At 42.5% G+C, this 19,084-nt stretch overlaps 1 protein-coding gene across 12 annotated transcripts in view; it reads left to right on the top strand.

Annotated features, from left to right (window-relative positions):
* Nucleotides 1-19,084, top strand: part of CAMTA1 (calmodulin binding transcription activator 1) — a 964,942-nt gene that overhangs the window by 103,288 nt on the left and 842,570 nt on the right. For 2 of the 12 annotated variants that reach the window (XR_005580835.2, XR_005580833.2), the window contains one exon: nt 463-1,014. The exons of the other annotated variants lie outside the window; for them this stretch is intronic. The gene's annotated coding sequence lies outside the window, so the exon portion shown is untranslated. Of the gene's footprint in view, nt 1-462; nt 1,015-19,084 lie in introns of those variants that run through there. 12 annotated transcript variants of the gene reach the window in all.

Consider the following 19,084-nt stretch of genomic DNA (forward strand, 5'->3'; position numbering starts at 1 on the left):
CAAACCTTTAGTTTGCTGAATCTGCATAGTAAGTTAAAAAAAAAAAATTCTTCTAAAATTAGTGTTAATTGAATCTGAGTGTTGATCTTCTTTGAACCTTTAATTTTTTATTTGATCTTTTAAAAACGTTTTGTGGCCTCTTAAAGATAAAACCTACAACCCAATAAAAGTTTTGCTTTAATGATTGCAAAAAGACCATTGTACGAGATTCAGTTTTGGATTATCATAGGTGAAGAAGTCAGACGTATATGGGTATACATACGTGTGTATGGTTTGTGGGTGGGGGTAGATACATACTTGTTGACCTGTATGCATATACATGTGTGTTTAGTATGTACTTTAGTTTACCTTTACCCAGATGTCTCCTCCTCTCTCTGCCTCTGGAAGTGGGGCATATTTTCTTCAGTTAAAAACAGAAAGAGAAGTGATGGTTTTGACCCGTTTTACACCTATTTATTTCAGGCTCTCACCACACACTTGTTCATGGTTGCAGCAAAGAAGAGGGATCCACAGAGCTGGAGCCGTGAGGGCTGACACATTGGAATGAAACCTGGCAGAATTCATAGGGAAAGCTTTCCCATTCTGCCAGCCCCATGTCTGGCTTTAAGACAGTTCTATTAGTGAATTAATTGTTCTGAAAACCCCAAAGTAATTTGAACTGAATGTTACTAAAAATGAAATAGATTAAAGTGACCTACTCTTGCCTCATCCAGAGTTATCATGAAGGAGTTCTGCAGCATGACTGAGCTCTGGAGGGCAGGGCTCTGTGTACCCACCTCCTGGTCCAGAGGCCTCCATGACCATCCATGATGTCACTCTGTCCCCTCAGCAAGCTGCCTTTTTCTTACTAGCACCTGCCCCAGCAGTGGTATGTTTTCCTGTGGGTTACTGTCTGTCTTATGAGAATGGAAGCTCCATGAGAGCAGGGCCTTTGTCTTGTCCCCTGTGTATCTCCAGTGCATACATAGGACAGTGCTGGCACAGTGCAGATATAAATAAATGCTGTTGAACGAATGCGAACGCGTGGGTCACTCATGTCGCGTCCTTTCTGAATGTTTTTTCTTTAACTTGCCATTGACATATACTTTTTTCAGTGATGAAGCAGTGAAAGTTTGGGAAGAAGCATAAAGCTTTTGTTGTGATTGAAATAACTGGAAGCGTAGTTCAGGGTGTTGTTAGAAGCTGAAGCATATCGGGACTTTGGAATTACGAATTACAAACTACTATGTGTGATGGTATCTGTGCCTCCTGAAGAAGTAGAAGATACAGATGCATGGAAACATGAGTCATGTCTCTGGAATTCTGTAATACCGACATCTAGTGAGAGTCTAGAAGGAAACATTGAGAAATGAAAGGGAGGCAGAAAACAGGCAGATACTTAGTGGTTCTCTTCATTATTTAAGATACATTATGGCATCAAGTAAACAAGATAAATCAAAATATTGTGTAGATCAAGTAGACCATTAACCAGAGATCTAGAGGGAACTTGGAGACAGTTACTTAGATAATACTAACAGAAGTACTTTTGTTCCAGATAACTTCACAGATGCCGTGGTTACCTTGTCTTTATTCTTTGTGTGTTGGCATAGGCCAGAATACCAATATTGTTCTTGAAAACCTTTGAGGAGATTTTTTTTTCCCGAACAAAGAACAGAAACAAAACCAAGGAGACAGTATCCTGTGATGTAGGCTGTTATCTCAAGGTGAGTTTATTTGTAGCAGTAACTTGTGACGAATTGTTTAAAGAACTGAAACTTCTTTTCAGCTATAGCTTATTTGTCAGATTTTGTTCATTTCAGTGTAAACTTCAGTTATTTATTACACACTGAAGGCAGTCAACCAAAATCAGGAAAACTAAGGTCCAGTTGAACTTGAATTTTATTTTACGTAGAGAAGTAACCAGTACTTCTGATCAAACCATTAAAGCTGTTTCAGTTCCTTTTAAATAAAAGCAAAGGCTAAATTTTTTACATACCACAAAGCAAAATAAAACAAAAAAACCTTTGGTCATGGTGTATCTTTTATTCAACTGATCACTGAATTATTTGGATTATGTATTCGTATACTCTTACGAAAGTATAAGAAGCATGAATTCTAGGGTGAAGAAATAATTGTAGGAAGCGGTAGTGAGGCAGAACTTAGAAATCTGTATTTATAGTTTGGTGGGCAAATAAATGATCAGCAAAGGATACAGATGTCAAGAATTCTTGGTTGCATTCAAGAAATGAAAGGTTGGACTGACTTTTTACTAAAATGGAATTGTATAGGTGCTCAGAGGGACGTGGGGAGTAGAGTAAGTGGGGTGTCCTTAGAACAGCAGGCTAGGCTGCAGCGTGCACTCGTCAGTGTTTGCTGCTTGTCTGATGAGGATTCTAGCACAGATTAAATCATGTTTTAATCATGCTTAATAAACGGCACTGTAATTTTATTATGGTTAATGTCCACTTCTAATTCAATGAGGAGTGGCTTTTTAAAGCAAAGGAGAAATCAGCATGTTTTCTTGGCTCTCTTCTATTGTGTGTGAGTATGTAAAAGATGCTGGGATGGGTTCTCCAGATGACAGCCCCTGTGACCAGAGATGCAGGAGCAAATGCATCCCTCTTGAGTTTTATTTCATTTATTTTATAGGTTATTTTCATGACTCTGAAGATTTGATCAGCTGCTTTTAGTGTATTCTGCTGCTGCACGTGTCCACCTTTAAGTTTTGCAGAATTAAATTGAAAATTTTGACCAGTAAATGCTTAAAGCCACTGTCAAAATTGCATACTTAGCACTTGATTGATTGGAAGGCTAGTTTTCATTCAACATTCCTGCAGTTTGTGTGTGACCTGATTTTAAAGAGCAGTTACACAAGTTAGTGCCCTCTGGTGGCACACAGAGGATGTTAGGCAGAGAGGGACTGTGACCCAGGAGTCTTCCGGAGGCTCTGCTGAAGAGGAGCCAGTTTATGACTGGCCCTGTATTTCATGTGTTTTTCATGTGTTCACTGCTTGTCAGTTTCCTACTCTGTGAAGCCATGGCCCTGGTGTTGACTCAGTAACAGCTTTATAGCGAGCTGAGGTTGTGAGGGACTTTCCAGGTGGACTTGGTGTCAGAAGGGATTGCCAGTGTTGAGGTTTCCCATGAGGAACCAGGACATCCATTTTTGGATGCATCTCTTAACTCCCTTTTGAAGAGCAGACAATGTCACTTCCTGAGTTAAGGAAGGAAGACAGGGTCCCTGATGGCCTTTGGGTGACTCACTGGCACAGCTTGGGGTGGGCCGGTCCAGTGGGTTAGTCTTTGATAGGCCTTTGTTTCCCATTTTGGTCTTCTCTGGAGGGCAGCCCACCTTGCCCACTTAGGCCCTTGGACAGATTTTTTTTTTTCTTTTTGAGACGACGTGTCACTCTGTTGCCCAGGCTGGAGGGAGTGTAGTGGTATGACCACAGCTCACTGTAACCTTGACCTCCTGAGCTTAAATGATCCCCCTGCCTTGGCCTCCTGAGTAGCCGGGACGAAAGGTGGTAGCCACTATGCCTGGCTGATTACTTAATTTTTTTGTGGAGTTGAGGTCTTCCTGTCTTGCCCAGGCTGGTCTTGGAACTCCTGGTCTCAAGCAGCTTTCCTGCTTCGGCCTCCCGGTATGCTAGGAGTAGAGGTGATCAGCCACCATGCCTAGCCTTCTTTGCCAGGTCTTTACTCTTAGGGCTTTAGGTTCAGGCAGACCAACAACCGAATCCCGTCTTCGCTCTAAAAAGTCGTGGAACCTCAAGAAAGTTGCTCTTTTCATGAGTTTATTTAGCTGTGAAACAGTAATAGTTTGTAACCTGTGTTTTGAACCTATGTCAAGAGATGGTTGTGAGGATGACGGGAGATGATGTGTCTGAGAGTCCTGACAGATTGACCTGTGCAGACTGTTACTGAAAACGTTTTCCTTTCTTTCCTCAAAGACTTGCCTCCCCACCTTTATTAATTTAAAAGGTCATTAAAAACTACTTAATTTGAGAATAATTTGTATTTATGACAAAGTTGCTAAGATAGTTCGGAGCACCCATAGATGGATCCCTTACCTAGTTTCTTCTGCAATCCCCACCTTCATACTCTTGAGTTTCCCGGAGCAGTTTCTGATCTCTGTGAACTTGGATCCCATTTGGCTTAAATGCCTACTTAAGCACTTTGCTAAGACTGAAACCTTTGTGTTGAGTCCCTGAATTTCACTGTAGATATGTGTTAGCATTTGCTTCCAAACCAGCCTTCTGGTTTTACCTTTCTCTGTGTCTGTGGTCATTTGACATTAGAATAGCCTTCTGTGATTTTCCAGGATCTTAACACCTAAATATTTCCCCTGCTTGTGTAGTTAATGAGCTGTGCAACCTAAGGAAACACAGGGTAGTTAGTTTTCATCCGTATTTCAACTAGCCGTTTTTGCCATCTCATAGCTACTTCCCAAGCAATTGCAGTTTAAGTCAAGGTAGCTGCACATACATCTTCAAAAAACAAAACAAAAGGTTTTTTATATTCAGAAATAAGACAAGCTTATTGGACTTCCCAATAGAAAGTCCACCAGCTAGTTGTAATATATAGATAATCTATGATTAGCATTATATATGAAAAAAATAGCAGCTCAGATTTTATATACTTCTGCAGTTTAAGAAAGTGATGCCACAGACAACATCTCATTTGGTTTCTTAGCAACCCTGAAAGACCAGCAAGGAGAGCTTTGTCCCTCCCTTTTCATGAACCCGAATGTTGTAAGGGAGGCCAAAGAGTAGCCTGGCTGAGACTGCACAGCCAGAGTGAGAGCCCAGGTCCACGCGAGTCGTTGCATAGACACATCCTCGTCACCAGCCCACGCACTTCTGCCATCAGGAGGCTTTGAAACTGCTGTTGTTCCCCTTTTAAAATGGCTAAACTCTACCTCAGCAATCTTGTTTGTGCATTCATATGCATAATAATTCTTTAATGTCTAGTTGACAGTTTCCACATTTGAGTCAAGCCCAGATCTTTACTGAATATTGTAAAATCAGCATCGTTGGGCTTGAATTAACCAACCCTCACCATACTGTGCCTTCAGAAATCCCAAGTAGGGCAGATTGGGAGTTCGTCTCATTCTCTTCCTGGTGTTGACACTACCAGCACCTTCAGCAGGCTCTGGGATAACTGTCACCCCTTCTGAGAGGCTACATCTTGTTTGTGATCTGTGGGTTACATATTGTGCTGGAGATAAACCTTGACAGTAGAGACATGTGTGACATATTTTTTACAAGAGCCACTGAGATATTTGAATGAGAATATGATGTAGTTTGAAAAAGTGATAAATGGGCCAGGTTCTTGAGAAACTAGCAGAATGTCTTATTGAAACCTTGGGATTCAATCTGAAAACAGAAATGAGTCTCCCCAGCAATTTTCTTTTTCCCAAATGTGGTAGGGGTAGATGCTTTTATATAAATTTTAATACCTGTTTCTATGGTATAAAAATCAAATTTTGTCCTCTTGTGCCTTGGTTAGTTGGTTTCATTTTCGACTAGGTCTCCATTTCTAACAGCATCTCAGGTAACTTTTCTGAAAAACGTGGGTTCAGAGGAGCCCATGTCCTGGTGGCTGTAGTGGCAGCTAGTTCCAGACTGCGAGATCTCTGTGACCACTTTGGTGGGTGTTTTGTTTTAAATCAGTAGCAGGTGAATCGATACTACAAAGTCAAATGTATGAGTATATAATGTTTTAAGGTTTTGAAGTCCTAACAGCCTCATTAAAGAACTATTAAAAATAAATAAATAAAAGCTGTGGCCAGGCACAGTGGCTCATGCCTGTAATCCCAGCACTTTGGGAGGCTGAGGCTGGCAGATCATGAGGACAGGTGTTCGAGACCAGCTTGACTAACATGGTGGAACCCATCTCTACTAAAAATAAAAAAATTAGCTGGGCGTGGTAGTGGGTGCCTGTAATCCCAGCTACTCGGGAGGCTGATGCAAGGAGAATGACTTGAACCCAGGAGGCAAAAGTTGCAGTGAGTCGAGATCGTATCACTGCACTCCAGCTTGGGTGACAGAGCAAGACTCTGTCTCTGGGGCGTGTTGGGGGGAAGCACAAAGCTGTCTGTTCTAGTCTGGCACCTATGAGTTCTGAAGCAGCGCCCAAAACCAGTCCCTGCTGACTTTCCTAGTAACCTCTTTGGCATGGCTGGGCGAGCTGCTCCCTTACAGCAGTTTCACATGTCACTTGAGAAAAATATTTGTTGTTGTTTGGTTGCCCTCTTCAGGTGTGATGCTTTTATGAAGTTAGGGAGCAGATGAGACAGTCTGGCTGGAATAAGAGGGTGGGTAACCAGTGATCTGAGATAATCTCTGTGGATAGGTCTGCAGAATTCTAAATAAAGAGTTAGCCTCACATGCACACTAAGGGAGTTGAGCTTTTTAACAGGCTTATGTTCCATCAGGGGTTCTGCATGATCTTGGGAGAGAGAGACTAGGTGTGGTTCTTGGCTCTCTTGGCTGGTGGGCTTTGCTGTGGATCACTTAAGAGACTGTGAATCCTTGCTTTTTGTACTGTTCTGTATTCTGTTTGTTAGGCTGAGAGGGAGAGGGGTTTGTTTTAAATTGTAGCTTACTGACCCTGACCGGAAAAGAGATTCAAGATTTTGGTTGTGTAATGTACATAAATGACCAGAAACATCAAGCCCACTCCTCACACAGATGACCCAGGCATCCATCCAAATATTTACTTAAATGATTAGTGTCTTTCAGCACTAAAAGACACTGTGGATGGGCACTTCTTTCCTTTCCTTTTCCCTCTCTCTTTTCTTTATCCACCAGATAGATTCACACTGAAAGATAAAACAGGCTCCAGGATTTAAATGCTGAAAATGAAGATAGATGCTTTCAGGTGCCTTGTGGCAAGCACAATTAAGTGAACGGAGAACTGGGGTAATTGTTTATTTGAAGGTTGGTGTGACATATGAATGAACTTATCTTTTCAGTACCCACCCGTCTACCCAGAACTGAAATAGGCATTTGGAGTAGGTTTTGCATTTTAAGTTCAATTTTAAGAACCAGCCATTCACTGCGAAAGCGAAGTTGCTGGGAAGTTTGTTTTAAGGATGATGCCACCCTCTATTTCTGTGAACCCAGTAAAAATAGCATGGAATAAAATTTAATTATGCTATACTGAATATTTTATGTGGAATTAAGGGGCAAAAGCTGCCTTTAAAAAGCATTAGGTTTGGAAAGAATAAAGGCTTTGTAGGTTCTTTGGAAGATACTATAATTAAAAGATTTGCTCAAATGTATTTTTCCCTTTTTGAAGAATTTAAAGAAATCCATCCCTCCCTTCCTAAATTGATTACCTCTCAAGCGTCAGCCCTTCTTGGCAGTAAATATGGGAAGCTGCCACTGTGCTGATTTGAAGGCTTCTTTCTGTTAAATGTAAAATAGTTTTTTAATCTTCTGATTTAGACGTTTAATAGAAAGTAAATGTTTGACTTGCTTTGGTTTCTGCTGAACCTGTATTTAAATCCACACAAACAGTTTGAATAAAGTGAAAGCATCACTGGACTAGCTATTTTAAACATTTCAGGGTATAAGAATGCTAAATGGGGGTTCCTTTTAAAAATAGAAATGGCGGCTTGCATTTACATAATTACTGCTAACTAGCACAACATTTTAAATGGTGACAAACTCAGGGTAGAAAAAGTATCTGTTTAAAAAGCCTGGCAAAAGGAAGCAGAAAATGCTCTGTGAGCAGCTGCTTCAGATGGAGAGTCTTTGCAAAGCCGGATGACCAAGACTTTTTAGCAGGGAGGGCGAGGTCAAGGGAGGCGGTGAGGTGTAGCTCAGGCTAACTTCTTGCACGCCCTGAGCCCATGCGTGGGCCTAACTCACCCACCTTTCATTTCGAAGCATGATTGTAAGTATTAACACTTTCGATCTGCCTTGCTGTTTGGACAGTGTGCAGTGTTCTCTCTCTGCTGTTAAAAGGTGTCGGGTGTGGGTTGAAGTTGAAAGTTGGTGAAAGAGCGTGGAAGAATATTTATGAACATGAAGGCTAAGATTGACTTACAGAAACTCATCAGTGGTTCAAGCCGGAATCTCGGGAGTGTTGTTGATTCTGCCCTTTCTTCCCCATCCCAAACATCTGTCTTTCTCCTTCCAAGGTAGATCCATCTTTGTACATCTCTGCTAGTACCACCCTAGTCCAAGCCACCCTTCCTTTCTTTGCCTGGAGAGCTGTCACATTTTCCTGTATGGACTCCCTGTCTGCAGGTTGCTCCCCTAGCAATAGATTCCCCATGCACCGGCCAGGGCAATCTACGAAGAATGTAAATAGGGTTAGGTCACTCGCTCAAGCCCTACAGTGACTTTCTATCCATTTGGAGTCTGGTCAGCATGAATCATCTGGCGCCTGTCTCTCCATTTCCTACCACGTACCCCTTCCTTCTTCTAAGCACATCGACCCTTCCCATACTGGGAATCCAACAAATGTGATTCTTTTTTGCATTCGCTGTTTTCTCTACCTAAAATAATTTCCCCTTCTCCCCATCTTTGTGTGCTGGCTCCTTTGTGCCATTCAGGGCTCACCTCACCTCCTTAGAGAGACCCTCCCCGGAGAGCCTGACAACAGGTGGTAGTTCCCTGTTACTCTGTCATGTGGGAGTGTGGTTTTTTCATAGCATTTATTACTGTCTGAAATTGTCTCATTTTTCTTTTTGTCTTCAGCTCTTCTCCATCCTACTAGCTCTTTGAGGACAGGGACCCTGTCTGTTTCCTTCTCAGCTGTGTTCTGAGCAGTTAGATGTACCTACAAGTGCCCAGGTTTTCATTGATTAAATCAGTACGGAAGCAGACCGCTGCAGATCAGTAGTTTCCAAGGAGAGCTCTAACTTCTTAGAACTGGATGCCTAGAAGCTGGTCCTAAATTCTTGTCCACACTTTTTTGAACTGTTTGGGAAAAAATTGCTCTAAACCTTGCCTTTTAGGGTTGAAATTTGGGGATTCACAGAATGCTTGTGCTTTAACAGAATCAGCCTGTGTTCCAAGAAGGACATGAAATTTTCCTAGCTCTCCCCATATGCGATGGAAAGATCATTTCCCAGCATTCTTGGTCCATAGTAGGAGCTCACCAGTGGTGATCTTCCTCTGTGTCCTTCCTGAGGCAGTGGGATCGCACTGCTTGCCTTTGCTGAAGACTGAATTTGAATTTCCTCAGACCCAGCCTTCGGAGCCAGATAGCATTTTCTGTGAGAAATCCTGTGGCATGTCTGTCAGAGATGCTTTCTGTGTCGAGTGTTCATTCTGGGGTTAGGTAGCAAGTCTGCCAAGATAGAGAGATTTGCAGAAATCTAAACTTTGGTCAGCCACTTTTAGCATCACTGGTTTCTACCTGGCTGCATCAACGGGTTCAGGAGGAAAATGTGGGAAGGCTCCTGAGACCGTGGCAGTTGTGATTCTTTTCTTCCCTAAAGAGGCTGATGCAGAGGGTTGAATTAACTACTTCCGAGGAACCCTCTGCATCAGCTTCCTTAGGGAAGAAAAGAATCACATTTCCAACTCACTGGGTCTCAAATATATTATGTCATTCCAAGCTGTATGTTGAAGTATTTACTTTGGTCTTGAATATACTCGTTGGGGACTGGATTGTAGAACTCAGGAGACCCATCTGCTTGGCAAAAGCTCCCCTGTGCAACTTTTCATTCTTGTTGCTATCTTTATCAGGGCATTATTACAGTGATTGGGTTGTACAAGTAGAAACAGTAACTTCTCAGTTAATTTATAGTGAAATGGACCTTTTTAGAACGGAGACCTGGAGATAAAGCTATGGAGCTAGAGGATTTCAGTTGCCTTTGAGTGAGATCAGTTCGTTAGGCTAGGTTTAAGAGAATCTCTCCCTTCTCGTGTTTGACCGGAGCCTAAGATGCCTTGACTCTGCCTGGTTCTCTATGTGCCCGAGTAGAGAACAGGTTCAGGTAGGAGGGGACAAACAGGATGAACCCCGGCAGAGTCAGGAAAGGACCTGGCCTGTTCAGGATCAAGATGTGTAAAATGAAGGTGGGAAGATGGGGGTGGAAAATGGGTTTTGACCAACATATGATGGTCTGGTATGCAAGAAGCACATAAGCACAGCAGATTGTGTTCCCATGGTGGCACCACTGTGTGTTTAGGGTCAGCGTGAGGCAGGGAGTAGGGTTGGAAGTCCATGTCAGTCATTGGTTTCCTAGTTAGCGCAAACTCAATAAGCCTGTATTTACTGGAAGCCGTTTCTCTCATAAGATTAACACTATGAGAAACCATCTACTATGTATGCCCCCAGATTTTATCACTTTTCTGATTTGACTTTTTGGCTGATTGCTTTTGAAGTTAATGTGGTTTAGTCAACTGAATGTTCTAAACATCTCCTTTACCTACCTGGTCAGTACTCCTGGTGAGCATTTGAAAGGCAATGCCTTTCCCACAGAGATTAATTAGAAGTTAGTGTGTGCAGTACACTTGACCCTGTTTGGCACACATTCAGTATATGGTGGTGATTATTTGTTTGAAAATGAAGCAGGGCCCTCTGATGGAACCTGAAAACGTGAGATTGGCACTTCTAGATGGATATACTGGTTGTGTTTAACTGCTTTGAATGTTAGTATCCACTTACTATTGTTCATTTCTTTTTTCCCAGCCTTAAGAGCCAGAATGATTTTCTGCCCACAAACGTCTTGGTTTTCTTTTTCTAGCCTGTCTTTTCATGGCTAAGATATTTGCAGAAATTTCTGGCTAACCACCAGAAATTTCTGAAAAAGTCCATAACTTTTTCTCTTCTTTGCAGATACTGTGTTTAGTGGTATCCAAAAAACGCTGCAAATCCCAAGTTGTTTACCCTAGGAAAGCTGAGATTCCAGTTCGCTTGCTGACCTGCAGTTTCATATTTCTTGTCTTGATACTTTGGTTGGCTCATTAAATGTTTCCTTAAATTGGTTGAGGAGCTTAAATATTTGTTAAAATTATAGTATGTCCTGATTTAGAGAAAACTAATTATTATGTACATCTTACTAGATCCATCTGTTGCCCATTCCTCAGATACAGTGATAGAAGGAGATAGAAATTCTGTCTTCTAAGCAGATGACTGAAAGTTCATAGAGTGTGAGAGAATGGGCTCATAACGGAGCAGTTATCCCTGGGTGGAGTTGGCACCTCCTGATGGTACAGATGCTTTCTAGGGGTATGCTCAGGGGAGATACTGGAAAAAGATTTTCCTGAGTCTCATCTCAAAAGAGCTTTGCTTTGTTTCAACTGGCCGAACTCAGCAGGCCCAGCTAGCCTGATTCCTAGAAGGACCACCACCAGCCTTTCATTGCCTTGCCAACCTCCAGACAGGTAGCTGACTGACATGGGGCCCCCTGGTTTATTTTGTTTGAATTTTCTTTTAATGGAATCGATGATCTAGACCTAGCACCCAGCTGCCCGTGTCTTCCGTCACCTTTGTGTGCCTGAGTACCCACGAGCTTACCTGTGGATCTGTAGGAAAACCAGGTAAGTCTCTAGGATCTGTGAGGTCATCTGTACCGCGGATGCTTCTGCAGGGTGGGGAGGGTTTGCCGCCCTTGACAGCTCTGCACCCTCATGGAAGTGTGCCCGGGCTGCTTCTCCATCTTTGATGCACTGTGGATGATAAATAATCATCACTGCTGGGTGATGGCTGAGAGGGATTCCAGCCAGTGTGTGCTAAGTTATAGTGTTTTCCTGATGGATGGAGGCTATTCTGGGAAGCAGCTTATTGTCTCACGTGAACAGGCTTTCTAAAATAAATGACTGCTTTCTTAATATTTTGAATCATTTTCTTCAGCACATGTTTTGTTGCCGTGGTTTGAAAGCTTGCCAAATATATGCCTTTGCACAACTCCCTGTAGGGCTGGATATACAATCAAACCAAACAGTGTGATTTAAGGTTGAGCATAATTGGGAATTCAGCAATCACTTGCCTTGCATTTGATAGAATGGCAGTGGAGTGCTTGAGAATTATTTCTCTGTTAAAAAATTATATGTGTATAATACACACACACACATGCGCACACACACTCACACTCACACACACACAGTTTCACTACCTTATAATGAAGTTGAATCTGAAACCACTGGGCAAAAATAACACTAACATGATAAATAGTTACTTGTTTTTTTTGTGATGGAGGCAGTAATTAACTTCAGCAGATCATAGCAGTTGATACTATAGCTGTGACTGAGGACTTAAGTTATATAAGGTTGCAGGATGGAAGAAAATCAAGTGGTGGCAGCAATACATTTTAAACAAGCCCTTGTCAAGTCCTTCATCAGTTGATCTGTTTCCTTGTTTCTGTGTACTTTAGTAATTGAGCCATAAACTTGATGAACTTGGTGTTTCCTCTCTGTTCAACAAGCGTCTTTGGATTTTACGTTGCCAACACTATGTGTGTTTGCTGCTGTTGGATTGCCAGTTACCTATAATTGAGGCCTTTCCATGTGTCTCTTTGCGGGTAGAAAAAACGCTGTCAACAGCCCTACTCCCCGGAGCTCTTTAAAAGATGAAATTGAGAGGTTTTTGAAAAGTCACATGTGAAATCCAGAGTTTGTTTACCAGGCTGAAAGTGATCACTTTATCAGAAGCTTATGGTAAATATCCAGGTGATAGAGCCTGGAAATACACTAAACATCTGGTTCTTCATTGCTTGGTACATTGGTATTCATCAGGCCTGCCACCAGCACTGCAGACTGCACAAGACACAGGGGTGGTGTGTGGAAGGGGTAACTTTGAAACTGTAAGTTATCGTAGCCACCGGAGTTTCTTGACGGTGGCCTCCCATTGCCATGCAATGAAACAACCTCCTACCATCCCTTGTAAGATGATGTTAATCTGACAAGAAAAGGAAGTAAGATTCTGAGGTCAAAATTCTTTAAGTTTTCTTTTCTGGAATTTTGGACACTTTCTAATCATTGAAAAGCACCTGTCTTTTGGAGTTTTAGATAGTCAGTCTAACTCCAGAATTTAACCTTTATTTGCAAACAACATGATTGTGAAAAACCCCATGAAATCTATTTAAAAAAAAAACAAAAACAAAAACCCAAGCACCTATGAGAATAAATGAATTCAGCAAGGCTACAAGATACAAGATCAACTGTACTTCTCTATATTAGCAACAAACAATTGGAAAAGGAAACTTAAATATCACTACCATTTACAATAACTTCAAAAACTTCAAATACCTTAGAATAAAACTGAGAAAATGTGGAAGACCTCTATGCTGAAAACTACAAACTATCTCTGAGAGAAATTAGAGAAGACCTATATAAATGGAGGGCTATACTATGTATTAGAAAGACTAAATATTGATGTCTGTTTTCCCTACATTGATTTATGAATTCCATGCCATCCTACTCAAAATTTAGATAAACTGATTATAAGGTTTGTATGGAAATGCAAAAGATCTAGAGAGACCAAAGCAATTTTGAAAAAGAGCAAAGCTAGAAGATAGCCTGATTTTAAGACTTCCTGTAACGCCATAGTAATCAAGACAGTGTGGTATTGCAACAGGATGGACATACAAATCAGTGGAACCAAAGAGACAGCCCAGAAACAGATCCACACCTAGATGCTCAATTGATTTTTGACAAAGGTGCAAAGGGAATTCAATGGAGAAGGATAGTCTTTTCAACAGATTATAATGGAACAACTGGACATTCGTATGCAAATAAAATGAATCTCAACCCATACTCCATACTGTATACAAAAATCAACTCCAAGTGGATCGTAGACCTAAGTTTAAATTAAAACTATAAGTCTTCTAGAAGAAAACATGGGTAAAGGTTTTCGTGACCTTGGGTCGGCGTTGATTTCTTAGATACAGCACCAGTTGCGCAATCCGTAAGAGAAAAAACACGTCGGTCTTCCTAGAAATTAAAAAATCTGGTTCTTCAAAAGGTGCTGTTTAGATAATTAAAAACAAGCTACAGACTGGGAGGAACTTTTGTAAAACATACATCTGGTAAGGGGCTTATATCCAGAACATGTGAAGGACTTTAAAACCTCAGTAATATGAAAACCACCCAATTTAAAAATGGGCGAGAGTTCTATAGACATCTTAGGATACACAGATGGCAACTAAGCATGTGAAGAATCTTCAACATCATTATTCATCAGGGAAATGAAACTAAAAACCACAGTGAGATACTGGTACACACTTACTAGGATATTTTCTCAAAATAAAACCAAAAAGACCCTGGTCATACCAAGTGCTGGTGAACATGTAGAGAAACTGAAACTCTTAATGGGTGTGGTGGCTCACACCTGTAATCCCAGCACTTTGGGAGGCCAAGGCAGGCAGATCACTTGCGGTCAGGAGTTCGAGACCAGCCTGGCCAACATGGTGAAAAACTGTCTCTACTAAAAATACGAAAATTAGCCCAGCATGGTGGCAGGCCCCTATAATCCCAGCTATGGGAGGCTGAGGCAGGAGAATAGCTTGAACCTGGGAGGTGGAGGTTGCAGTGAGCAGAGATCACGCCACTGCACTTCAGCCTGGATGACAGGGTGAGACTCCTTCACACACACATACACACACGCACACACACACACACACACACACAGAGAGAGAGAGAGAGAGAGAGAGAGAAACAAACTCTTCTACTGGCTTATAGGAATGCAGAATGGTACAGCCACTTTGGAAACAAGATTGACATTTTCTTAGAAATCTACGCTTAAGAATCTTACAAATTTGCATTTATAGCATGACCCAGCACTCCCACTTCTAGGTATTTACCTAAGAGAATGAAAAGTTACGCTTCTACAAAAATTTGTATGGGAATGCTTACAGTGGCTTTACTCATGATCTTCAAAAGCTGAAACAACCCAAATGTCATTCAACTGGCCAGTGAATAAGCAACTTCATTGGGATACTACTCACCAGTGAAAAGAATAGTGCAACACAGTATGGATGAATCTCAAATGCATTATCAGTGAAAAGAAGCCAGACTCAAAAGGCTATGTGCTGCCAGATTCTGTTTATGTGACCTTCTGGAAAAGACAAAACTGTATGGAAAGAAAAGAGATCAGTGGTTGCCGTGGACTGGGGATGGGGCTGGGTTGATTATAGAAGAGCACAAACGAACTTCTTGGGGTGATGGAAGTTTTCTGTATGGTGGTTGTGGTTGTGGTTATGCAACTCTTTGTGTTTGTGAGAATGTATGGACCTGTGCACTTTGAACAGCTAGTTCACAAAAGAAGTTATACAGAGGCCAATAAGCATGTGGAAAGGTGTTCAGCATCTTCACTCATCAGGGAAATGCAAACTAAAACTATGGTGAGATGACATCTATTATTAGAGTGGCTAAAACTTTAAAAAGACGACCAACAGGAAATGTTGGTGAGGTTGTGGAACAGCTGCAACTCCCAGACATTGCTGGTTGGTGTATGAAGTAGTCTAACCTCTTGGGAGACCTGCTTGGCAGGTTTTCTTTCCTGAAATTACACCATGACCCAGCAATTCCACTCTTAGGGATTTACCTTAGGAAAATGAAAATCTCTGTTCACAAAAGAGCTTATATAAGAATGTTCAGGGCAGGGCGCGGTGGCTCACGCCTGTAATCCCAGCACTTAGGGAAGCCGAGGCGGGTGGATCACGAGATCAAGAGATCGAGACCATCCTGGTCAACGTGGTGAAACCCCGTCTCTACTAAAAATACAAAAAAGTAGCTGGCACATGCCTGTAATCCGAGCTACTCAGGAGGTGGAGGCAGGAGAATTGCCTGAACCCAGGAGGCGGAGGTTGCGGTGAGCCGAGATTGTGCCATTGCACTCCAGCCTGGGTAACAAGAGCGAAACTCCATCTCAAAAAAAAAAAAAAAAAAAAAAAAAAAGAATGTTCATATAAAACCAAAAGTAGGCGCAGCCCAAATATCTATCAACTGAATAATGAATAAATTATTACAGTGGAATACTATTGAGCAATAAAAAAGAATGAACTACTGATACGATCATTTGGATGGAGCTGAAGAACAGGAGGACATACTCTTATGAATGCATTTAGATAAAATACAAGAATGAATGAGACCACTCTATGGTGATCGAAAGTGGTTTCTTAAGAGTGGGGCGGGGTTGAGGGGAATTAACTGGAAAGAGGCAAGGAAGCTTTTGGGTGATGGAAGTTAATCCCATTTTGGGTAGTGATTATGTTTATACAATTGTTAAAACTCATCCAACATATTAAGATCTATACATTTTATTGTATGTTCCTTATACCTTAAAATATATTTAAAATTTACAGCTGTTTATTGACTACTAAGTTCTTTGAGCATTTATTCTGTTGGGTCATCATTATGTGCGTTTTGCATAACCTGAGTTTCTATGTGGTACATCTTATTGGCATTATCCAGTATTTCGCTGAAGCACAAGGCAAGACTCAGCTTGTGATTGAGTTCTTGGACGTGGCTCAGAGCTTCAGAATGTGGAAGGAACAGGTGAGTAACCCATGTTTCTGACCCTGGGTCCTACAGGACCTGTCTTTATTTACCAGTTCACTGTCTGTAGAACCTCAGTGTTACGAAGAAGTTGAAGACTTTCCCTATGCCTAATCTTAAGGGGCAACCCCTTCCAGAAACAAATGTAGCTGGAATTCATCATTATGGATTGAGCTGGATGGTGGAAGGAAGGAACGGTGTGGACAAAGGATTAGAAGAGGGGCCCTTGCTCCAGTTTCCTGTGGACATCACAGATTTTTATCTGCACTCTTCATGGGCTGTCATTCCCGAGCAAGACTTCCATCATTACCACTCTGTTGACGATTCCCACATTATCCACAGTTTATCCCTCTCGAGTTCAAACAGCATACCCAGATATTTATTCTACCTTGCTCACTCTACTCGCCAATGTGCTGCCATTCTCATTTTGTGTAAGTTTCTCCCGGCCCTGCCCTGCTACTATTTTCTCTCTCCATTTCCCTTCCCGTTCTTTCCTTAATCACAGAAGTTGTGCATCTGCCTCCCCGTTCCATTCAATAGGTACTTCTCATTTTAGAATTCACCAAACACTCTTAATTACTAAATCCCATGGCCTCTTTTCAGCCCTCATCCTTCCTGGCTTCTCTTTAGCATTTGTTGATGTTAGCTCTCCTTTTCTTGAAAGAAAACCTGTCTCTCCCTCAGCGCTGGGACATTATCTTCCTGCCTCACCACCTAGTCCCTGTGCCTTTCCTGATCACCCTCTGAGATGTCTTTCCTGAGCTTGGTATTCTTGGCTGTCTTTTCTCTTACTAAGAGCTCTCTGGATGGTTTCTCTTTTGATGGTTTAAATTTCTGTTTACCTGCTGATGACACCCACATCTGTATCTTTAGGCTCTATTTCTCCCCTGAACTTGAAGCCTTTGTTACTTTTTTTTTTCTTTTTTAAAAATTTTTGAGACAGGGTCTTGCTGTTGCCCCAGGCTGGAGTGCAGTGGCATGAACTTAGCACACAGCAGCCCCAAACTTCCAGGCTCAAGCAAACCCCCCACCTCAGCCATTCAAGTATCTAGGACTACAGGCATGCGACACCGTGCCTGGCTAATTTTTTTTTTTTTTCTTTTTGTTAGAGACCAGGTCTCGCTTTGTTGCCTAGACTGATCTCAAACTCCTGAGCTCAGGCTGTCCTTCTGCCCCAGCCTCTCAAATTGCTGGGATTTCAGGTGTGAGCCGCCATACCTGGCCTAAGCCTTTGTTTGATATTGCAGGCGAACACTTTGAACTCACTGCGTGTCCAAAGCCAGACATCACTGTTTTTCCAACAGGTTATTTGTGTGGTTCACTTGTGTCCTGAGGCCAGTGGCCCACACTTGCCACTGTGGGGTCATCATTATGGATTGAGCTGGATGGGTGGGAAGGAAGGAACATTGCTGATGCTGTTTGGCACCCCCTGGAGTCATGAAAGAAGATCCATAAATTCTGCCTGTGAATGTCATGTTTTCTCCCATCTGCTCTATCTCCACTGCCCCAGCTTGGGCCCTCGTGAGTCCCTGAAGTATTCCTGGGTCTCCTTGCCTTGTTCCTCCTTTCCTTTAAAAAAAAAAATTAATTTTTTGTTATGAGATGGAGTTTTGTTCCGGTTGCCCAGGATGGAGGGCAACAGCACAATCTCAGCTCATTGCAACCTCCACCTTCTGGGTTCAAGTGATTCTCCTGCCTCAGCCTCCTGAGTAGGTAGGATTACAGGTGCCCACCACCACACCTGGCTAATTTTTGTATTTTTAGTAGAGACAGGGTTTCACCATGTTGGCCAGGCTGGTCGTGAACTCCTGACCTCAGGTGATCTACCCGCCTTGCCTCCCAAAGTGTTGGGATTACAGGTGTGAGCCACCATGCCTGGCCTGCTCCTCCTTTCTTTATAATCCACTCTGTCTTGCCCCACCCCCAGCTACCAGTCCCCCTTCCCTCATAATAAAGCTTTAGCTCCTTAGAATGACAATGGAACCCTTTGTCCATGCAGTCCCTTGGCCATTCTGCACTTGGGTAAAAGCTTCACATTCAAGTTTTGGTTAAACACTCCCACCTCTCTGTGTCATCCATGCCCCTGCCACCCTGCTTTGGGTATGTGTGGTGCTTTGCCTCTTATTAATAGTTGGTGCAAGTGTCAATCCTTATACGTGGAGTTCCTTGGGGATAGTGCCTGCATGTCTTACTTACGTGTTCTGGGACCAGGCACAGGGCCTCATACACAGAGTGTGCTCGGTACAGGGTTGCTGGAATGCAGAGTTGTTGCTGGTGGACCCCGGGGGAGGCGCGCCTTCATCCTCCCTGGAGTGGCTCCTGCTCTGGTTCTGTGCCTGCAGCTCCCACACACGCCTCTGCTCCTTCAGACGCCCTGAGGGGATGCAGCTGGTGTTGCCCGAGTGAATGCTGAGGCTCTGGCCACAGGAGCCCAGCACCTGCTTAGGATCGTGAGCCCTCCAAGTCGCCCACGTTCTCTTCTGACAAGCCAGGAGGGACTGCTGTTTGGTCTGGAAGCTTTCCAGTATGTGATGCTAAGCAGAGGGATTCCCTCTTTCATGTCATGTCAAAATGTTCCTGGCTCTTGATACTTCCAGGCCCTCCTCTTCCTGGCAAGATGTGGGAGGAGGGAGAAGAAT

Source organism: Saimiri boliviensis, chromosome 11, assembly GCF_048565385.1.
Source record: "Saimiri boliviensis isolate mSaiBol1 chromosome 11, mSaiBol1.pri, whole genome shotgun sequence".
In the NCBI taxonomy this organism is placed as follows: Eukaryota; Metazoa; Chordata; class Mammalia; order Primates; family Cebidae; genus Saimiri; species Saimiri boliviensis.